The sequence below is a fragment of the Adelges cooleyi genome, unplaced genomic scaffold (genome assembly GCF_023614345.1).
Source record: "Adelges cooleyi isolate 19-005CV unplaced genomic scaffold, UGA_ACOO_1.1 ACOO_flye_CR_arks_rails_tigmint_CR_PRNA_784, whole genome shotgun sequence".
Classification (NCBI taxonomy): domain Eukaryota; kingdom Metazoa; phylum Arthropoda; class Insecta; order Hemiptera; family Adelgidae; genus Adelges; species Adelges cooleyi.
Window position 1 is genome coordinate 2,495,406 of NW_026096496.1, and position 9,232 is coordinate 2,504,637.

The window sequence follows — 9,232 nt, forward strand, 5'->3', positions numbered from 1 at the left end:
TTTTTTTTTTTTTTTTGCAAAAACTTAGTGGACCAAATAACACATATACAATGTCTTGTTATATTTTGTTGGAATGGTCGACGATTCATGTTTCAATCGTTTGTACTCCATAGTTTAAATTATAATCGCTTATTCTCAATAAAATTAATATTTATGTATTATATACTTCCATTAAAGCAATCACACACAAACTATTTATACTTCACAGATTATATTATTTCAAAGCTATATTATACTTCTATTTTACTAGATTGACAATGTACAAAATAAAATGCAACTAAAAAAACCTTTTCATAGATCCTTAAAATGTAAAGGGTGGGATAGTGAAACGGATTTTACCATTTAAATACATTAGAAAATCGCCGTTTTACTGCCTCATCCTGTATAATAATTTCTTGTTATTTTCTAAAGAAAAATCGATTTTCTTACATTTAAATTAAAATAAATCGTATACTGGTACTGTGATGGAGAAAACAATAAATTTTACCTACATTTATTACTTATTAGTTAAATATTACTAACGTGTATAGCCACAAGCAAACGGTGTGCAGGTGGTTTTATACGAAGGTGGAAATTTAACACCGAAAATTATGTAAAGAAAATATTTTTTTATAATTAAATATTTTTTACAATATGTAAATAAAAATAATAATACTCGGAACGACAGCGGATTGACACTCCGGATCAATTTTAAATCAATAACTGATAATCGAATTATCGAATACTGACTGGCAACTACCTACAAATGTCATCACCCCCCGACCTCTCTCTCACACTCCATGACCGGCTCGGGCCGATAAGGGGTTTTTCGTTCCCACCTGTACCGTGTACATAAGACGGTGGACAGTTGATAACGCGATCGGGCGTTTATATGGTCACGATCAAATATTATTTTGTCTCGAAAATTGATAATTACAACAACTATACAATATAGTATAAACAACTCATGTTATCATTTCTCACGTAATGGCTGCCAATTAAAATTAAATTAGTTTCTTAAATTAAATTCAGTCATTCCGCAAAAAGTTCAAGTCCAAATCGATTTTATATCAACTGTGACTTAATAAAATCCACACCCAGTTAGTTATATTCTGTTGACAAATTGTTTTTTATTAAATAATGAAAATTGATAAAATAAACATCAACTACGTCATAAAAGTTTTATACAGCGCAATACAAGTTACAACCAGAATAAAAACTAGCGTTTTTGTAGAGATTTAAAAATACTATTTGAAACGACATACAATATTTTCTATCATAACTGATTTCATAATTCATTACGGAGCAGATAAGAGCGCGCATCAATATGCCGTTCGTACACACGATGATGCCAATAGAACAAAAAATTATACTTTTTTTTTTTCGTTTCTCACATCTGGTAGAGTGCGTTTGTACTTAAAAAAAAAAAAAAAAATTGAACTTTGTGTCAACTTAAAGTCAAAAGTGTTACTTGAGCACAAAACTCAATAGTATCATTCTGCATAGATCTACATAAAATTGTTTTAATGATTTGATAACAATTTTTTTAAGATTTTAAGTGTTTTTTGTTAAAATATACGCAATCTGCGAAAACACAGTTTTCCGGCTATTAAAAAAAAACTGTAGTGCCGAATTATTTTTCCGTTTAATATGTTATGGATACATATGAGTTCCAACTACTGGCAAATTTTCAACCCAAAGGTCTTAAAATTACGGCTAAAAACCGCGAAAAACAAAAAAACCTGTACCCCCCCTAGGGGGGTGGGCATTGGGTTAAATTCAAATTTGATATAACTGACGTGCGCGGGCATACTAAATAAATATTTCTTATAAATTTCAACTCGATCCGACTGTTTTTCTCGAAGCTATAGCCAGTAAAAGTTCTAACTTAAAAACTCGTACGGTTTTTTTTTTTGTTTTTTCAACTTTCGCCTGTGAAGAGTTAAACTTTTTCAACTTTTACCCCCCCAAAGTACCAACTAGATGAAAATTGCGATTTATAGAGTTGCTATTCGAAGGAATTGGTCCAGTATTAAAGAAGTTACAGTGTATACAGATAAAAAAAAAACATACATCAGAGTAAAACCAATACCTTCTCGCTTTGCATCGAAGCTAAAAAATGTGTAATAAAAAATACATTTTGGGGCGTTATACTGCATAAAAACCAACACTTAATCTGAATCCAAAAAACAACAGTCCTCTTCATTATTTGCAGGTAGTTGGACATTAAATACTCATAGTTAACCTTCGGTAAGGTTATATAACGCAGGCTATAAAATAACGAGATAACGACAGTGGTTTTGTCGTATCAGAATCATTAAGTGTCTTAATAAGTACACGGATAGGTTTTTTTCCCATTAAATCGAGTGTCTACTATAATCAGTTACACGATTTTTGTCGCCTGTGATATCATGTAATAAACACAATATTATGATACCGAATATTGGGCCCTAACCTAATCTAACACGGATAGACGTTACCAACTGATAGTTTTTAGTGTCTGTTCGTTTCTCACATCTGGTACACAGGGTTTTTAGTTAAAAAAAAAAAAAAAAAAAAAAAAAAATGAACTTTGTGTAAACTTTAAGTCAAAAGTGGTACTTGAGCACAAAACCTAATAGTATCATTCTGCATAGATATCCGTAAAATGGTTTTAATGATTTGATCAATTTTTTTTAAAGATTTTAGGTGTTTTTGTTAAAATATACGAAATCTGCGAAAACACAGTTTCCCGGCAATAAAAAAAAACTGTAGTGCCGAATTTTTTTCCCGTTTAATATGTTATGGGTACATATGAGTTCCAACTACTGCCAAATTTTCAACCCAAAATTTTTAAAATTACCGCTAAAAACCCGGAAAAACCAAAAAAATTGTACCCCCCCTAGGGGGTTGGAAATGGGTATAGTTTAAGTTTGACACAACTGACGTGTGCGGGCATACTAAATAAATATTTCTTATACATTTCAACTCGATCCGACTGTTTTTCTCGAAGCTATAGCCAGTAAAAGTTCTAACTTAAAAACTCGTACGGTTTTTTTTTTGTTTTTTCAACTTACGCCTGTGAAGAGTTAAACTTTTTCAACTTTTACCCCCCCAAAGTACCAACTAGATGAAAATTGCGATTTATAGAGTTGCTATTCGAAAGAATTGGTCCAGTATTAAAGAAGTTACAGTGTATACAGATAAAAAAAAAACACACATCAGAGTAAAACCAATACCTTCTCGCTTTGCATCGAAGCTAAAATGAATTTTTTTTTATTAGGTGCAAGTAGATATACTACTTTTTTCTTTTATAACTTTTTGCATACTATTGTTTTCAAGGTTTCACCGTATTTTTTGTCACTGAACATTATTTTTCTGTTAGAATAAATAAAATAACAACTTTACATGTAATAGATTTACACTACAATTCCAAAAACTACGGTTAAAAAAAACTAAATAATGACAACTATTTTTCCGACACTTGTGTGTGGAATTCTTAAAGAGGACGGATAGGTGTAGAGGCTGGTAGAGAACGCTAGCTTATCTGCAAATCCATTACCAAAGATAACCGAATGTCCGAGCACCCAAACTTTTTTACTATCCAGTAATAGGCTATAGATTAGGGATTTAATGAAGACAATTATGGAAGAAAGTGTGGAATTTTGAAGGGTTGGAGGACAAAGCCAGGAGGAAGATTAGGTGTCAGAAATAATAAGACAATGGTTAAAGTCAATAGAAAAAAGATAATTGAAGGTAGCTAATAATAGTTTAACGTTTAGCTGTATAAAAGAGAAAGTATAAGAAGTTAATTTTTCGGAATAAGTGAAATTAAGTTTAGGGATAAAAAAAGGTAAATTCTGCTGAGTTAGGAGAAACCGAGCCGTCGGTATAAATGTATAAGAAATTAGGGAAATGGGAAGAATAGAAGTCATTAAAAAGAGAATTGACTAATGAATTAGATAGGCCATCCAGGTCTTTAGCCATGTGACTTAGGAAGTTAGGCGAGATAAAAATATCGCTAGCCTAAAGGCGGGCAGAGAAAGGTGTGTTGTAATGCTGTAGACGAAGACTAGGGTAATAAGATAATTTCTTAAGGAAAGCGAGCATTGAAGAGACAGAAGACAAGATATGGAGAGATTTAAGGGCATATTTCCACCACCTGAAGTAGGTCAAGAAAAAAGTATAGTATAATTGTTATGATTAAAAACTCAATTTAACAGCTGCTTATTATATGTATGCATATTGAAATAAAAATGTCAATAAATTGATAAGTAATACAAAAAATCTTACTGTTAATTATTTATTAGTAATTCAATTTCAAATATTTAAGTCATACCTACAATAAATTTAGAAATCTTCAGGGTTGTTATAGTATATAACATATATATAATATATATAGGTAAATTCGGGGTACAAAAATTAATCCTACATATTTTAAATTGAAACCATTTTGATTTCATATTATTTCCCAACACATTGCGCGCTGAATTGCAAATATATACATTTGTTTTTGTAGTTGTGTATTGATTTAGAGAAGTGTTTTTTTTTTTGCGGGCTCTTGATCAAATAATGTTCACATCGATCCGAAAAATACTTATAAAAAAAAACACTTAAAACAATGGTGAAAAAAATTATGCGTTTTTACACGCAACACTTCAATTTTGTAAAGAATTTTATTATAATACTTTTTACAAAAGTTAAATAAATAATAACAATATACAATAATTGTTCTAAAACAAAACAATGGAGTCTATACAATCGGGCTGCAATTTTTTTTTTTTTGCCAGGTAATATGAGTTTATTTTGACAGCAATTTAATAAAAAATCTTAATGGATATTTTGTAAAAAAGGCTATTAACAAAACTATGGGGCTACTTCACTAGAACTAGACCTCTTCAAGCTTTATATATTTATATATATTTACTCAAATGTATGTGTACTCCTTAGATTTGTACTTTTAAAGGTTCCTTAATCAAATAGCTTATATTTAAATACACTCTAGCGATAAAAAAAAAATTAATAAACAACATATTACTGACAATATGTAGAAATTGTAATCATATTTTATACAGCATAAAAATTAATTCAATTAAAACACTTTTTTCAACAAATCTAATACAGCATAGTAGTTGGTAATTAATAGCATATCAGTGTCACGGTATGTCTTATTTATTTTTAGTTGGACTGAATTATTAAAAAGTTTGTTTACCTTAAAGTACGCTTATTATAAATTATTACAATAATTAAATATTATTTAACCTATTAATTAAGGTGAATAAGTTACTCTAAAAAAAAAAAATGAAAAGTTGGTCTAACTAAAACTATGTTTACTATAAGGGCACAATACATTTCTAGTAGGGCTGAGTTTTTAAAAATTTAGTCCTTTTAAAAGTATGCCTATTAAAGAGGCTTAATACATTTCTAGTTAAAATAACTACATAATAATTTTTTCTAACAAAACATTTATATGGCCAACTAGAATTTAATCGTGCCCTTACATTAACCATACTTAAAGTTGGACCAACTATATATTATTTCTTTGTAGGTGGGTGGTATATAAACTAATAGTAAAGATATATAAAATATATGTTTTAAGTTGAGTACAGATGATTCATTAAGAATAAGACACTATTTTCTAAAATAATTCTAATTTTTAGTTTTCCTTTTTAAAAACATTTACAATTACTAAATTAGGAAACTGATGTGTCTGGAAATATTCAAATGAATATAATATACATTGTTTAACAAATTTTATTCAAACTATATAGAAACTGAGTTTCTATGCATGCGGTACTGACGTTTTAGACCAAAAAGCCAGACTGAAATTCAGATGGTCCGGCTCCGATTCCAATTCTGTACAGATTTTTTATTTTCTTTATGTAAAAAAAATCTGGTTTTAGTATTGAAAAAATTGCAAATTTAATTTATTTAACTACAAGTAACTGACATTTACACAAAACAGTAAAGTAGTCAAAGAACTCGAATCTCTCAACACAATTAAAACTGGACCATCTTATGTAGTCAAATTTTTGTCTGGATTTTTGGTCTAAATTAAACCGAAATGGCTTTTACTCGTAGAAAAAACTATTTAAATTAAAAATATTATGATATTGAAGCTCATAAAAATTAACCGGTTAATCAATTTAAACGGTTAAAATTTATTAAAACTTTTTTTTTTTTATTTAATATTGCCTATACAAAACTCCTTTAAAACAGACCGCGTGCAATCCACAACACTACATTTTTATTTTATTTTAGAAAATCGTTACTAATATTTTATTTTTTAAAGTAGTTGAAATTCAAATGAATTACACACGGTATGTTCACCAATCTCTTCCAATAGCTTAGGAAATATAATTATTTGATGTAGAGAAAATCTTAGTACAACATTAGAAAGGCAATTAACAAGTTGTTAAACTAAGTTCTACCAGCAACGTGGGGCAGTATCCGGATGGTTTCATCTAGATAAATGAAAATACTTTTATTATTTATCTTTAATAAAGCACATGATGTCAGCGTTGGGTCTTAAAGCACTGCACGGCGAACGTTTGAACAAAAAAAAAAAAAAACACTGGGACATACACATTCGGCCCCAAAAATATTCCCAGACCTAGTAACTATAGATCCTTGTTAAGTGTATGAATAAAATTCAGAGACGACTCGTCTGGTAAAAAACGCACGCAAGGATAATTTACTCTATGGGCTAGTGTATAAAATATAATGTAAATATATATATATATATTTTACAATATAGATTTACTTGAGCGATACCGCGGCACCCGCTGAATACTGTACATTGTCCTCTCACGGTTACTGTATTATACTGTGTGTATTATTATTATTATTGTTACATTCAAATGCCAATATATTTTTCTTTTTCTATCTGGGAAACGGTTTTGGCTATTCGGATCACGTGCTCGGCCGTCAAAGGGCGGCGTGTAGCACCGGCGGCGGTACAATCATCACCTCGGCCTTTCTGTATACATATACTAATAGTAATAATAATAATAATAATAAAAAAAAAAGAAAGGTCTTGGGGTGATTTTTCGGCGACGACCTAAGTCACTGCCGCCGCCATCGGAAAGTCTTTTTCCACACATACAGGGTAATCCGAATTTCACGGTATATGTATTTGTACATTTTATCCATGAACGGTGTGTTTGCATCAAAACCTACCCACGGGTGGCTTTATCAGCTGCTGTTGATAGATTGTGGTCTGGTGGGTTCCTATATTAGGATCAAGCTAGAAGGAGATGTTTGAAATTCGATAAGACCGGGTTTCATCAACGTTTCAAACTTTTTGATTGATGTAACAATATTCATTACAAGAGCACAAAAGTATTGATAAATTATGATTTAAAATTAATTCCAGACTTATCTGATAAAAATATCTGAATTTTAACAAATAAATTACCTAGATGTCGATTGTTAAGAGATTAACTTTTTTTATTTAAATATTACATTTTATAAAAGGATACTAATTGTTATCAAGAAATTATGAAAAGACATTAATTGCTAAAAAGATAATACGAATATATATTAATTGTTGTCTAGATAATACAAATATATATTAATTGTTATCTAGATAATACAAATATATATTAATTGTTATCTGGATAATACAAAGTTACATTAATTGTTCTTTAGCAATTAAAGAGATAAACATTTTTACCAAGATAATCATTTAAATAATTTATCCAGATGATGCAAAACACCAATGTTTTGATCGAATACCTTTCAACAATATTGCCGTTTTCAGATGTATGCTAGGTGTGAGGTATTGAAGTTAGTGTGCTGTTACTTACACCAAACTGTGAGACTTTGGCCGGCCTAATTTCAGTTTTAAGATTTTTTTGACTTCTTCACTGGGTTAAGTAGAAAATGTATCAATTTTGAAGGTAATCAAATTGAATTTGAAATTTATTCTATTTATAAAAACGCGATTTTCTTACATCAAATTTTTGAATGGAAGACGTTAAAAAACCGACCGCTTTCAATCCCATTAAAAAAAAACAGTTTTTACCTAAACATTAAAAATTATTTTCGTTGATAATTTTATACTTTAATGACGATTTCATTTGAACCTTTTTATTAATTTTTGGCCAACACGGGTAAAATAACGTTAAACTTGGATAACCCTGTATGTTAAGAAACATAAATATGTAATATAAAGCAAAGAAGAAAATGCCACTGCGGCGGAGAGCCTTTTGTGTTTGGACAAAGGATACAATTTGAGGCGTTAAAAGTATTATTTTTCTCGGCCAGACGACGTGACACCCCGGTCCGTTTATTATTTTCTTTTTATCAGATGTACTCATACCTATGTATTTCTTTTTTATCTATTTTTTCTTCTTGTCATTTTCACACAATACACACACACGAGCGGTAAAACGACTTTCCGCCGGTGATAATTCATAAAAAAAAACTCCTATAGAGGTTTGTGATGGAGTTTATTGGTTTTCTAAGTCTAATGTGGTTTTTTTTTTTATTTATTTCATCTTGAATATATATATATATATATATATATCCAAGGATATACAATATACAGACACAGTTTTATCTTTTTATAACAGTTTTTAACCCATCAAATTTTAGACGCAGTTAAAAGCAAGGAAGTAATGTTAGTCATTTTACCAATTCGGTTTTCGATGGTTTATTAACCGATAGTACCTATTTATATATATTTTTTTAAGAGCAAAGTGTTAAGCATGATTGCCCGTTAAATTGGGGGGGGGGGGAAATAATCATGCTGATTTGGTTTGGAGAAGAGCTGTAATATCTCAATATTGTGTTATGCCATAGGAAAGCAATTAAAGGACAGTAAAAAAAAAAAACCAAAACAGTACAAACGGTATTAATAATACATTTTATTAATAGTGTATTCGAATAATAGTAAAATTTAGAATACTCATACGCTATAATGTTATTATAATATGGTTAAATTAACCGTATCGGATGTAACAAATTCAAAATATGTACAAACCGTTGTAGCGATACTAAATTGTAAGCATTCGATTGAAGCACCTCTTGGGTACGAGCAACAGCTAAATTAAAGATACCCAGGTATGGTTTAAATATATCTTATATCACTAGCTACAATATAATATTATATTATCATTATCATTATTATTGCTAACGGGATACTAATAGTTAATATATAATATTGCACGGTTCGCGATCAAAGATACATGATAATATTATAATACAAAATATACACAACATATAGATAATTGGTAATGGGTTTTCACTACATGTCGACTGGTTTAGAATG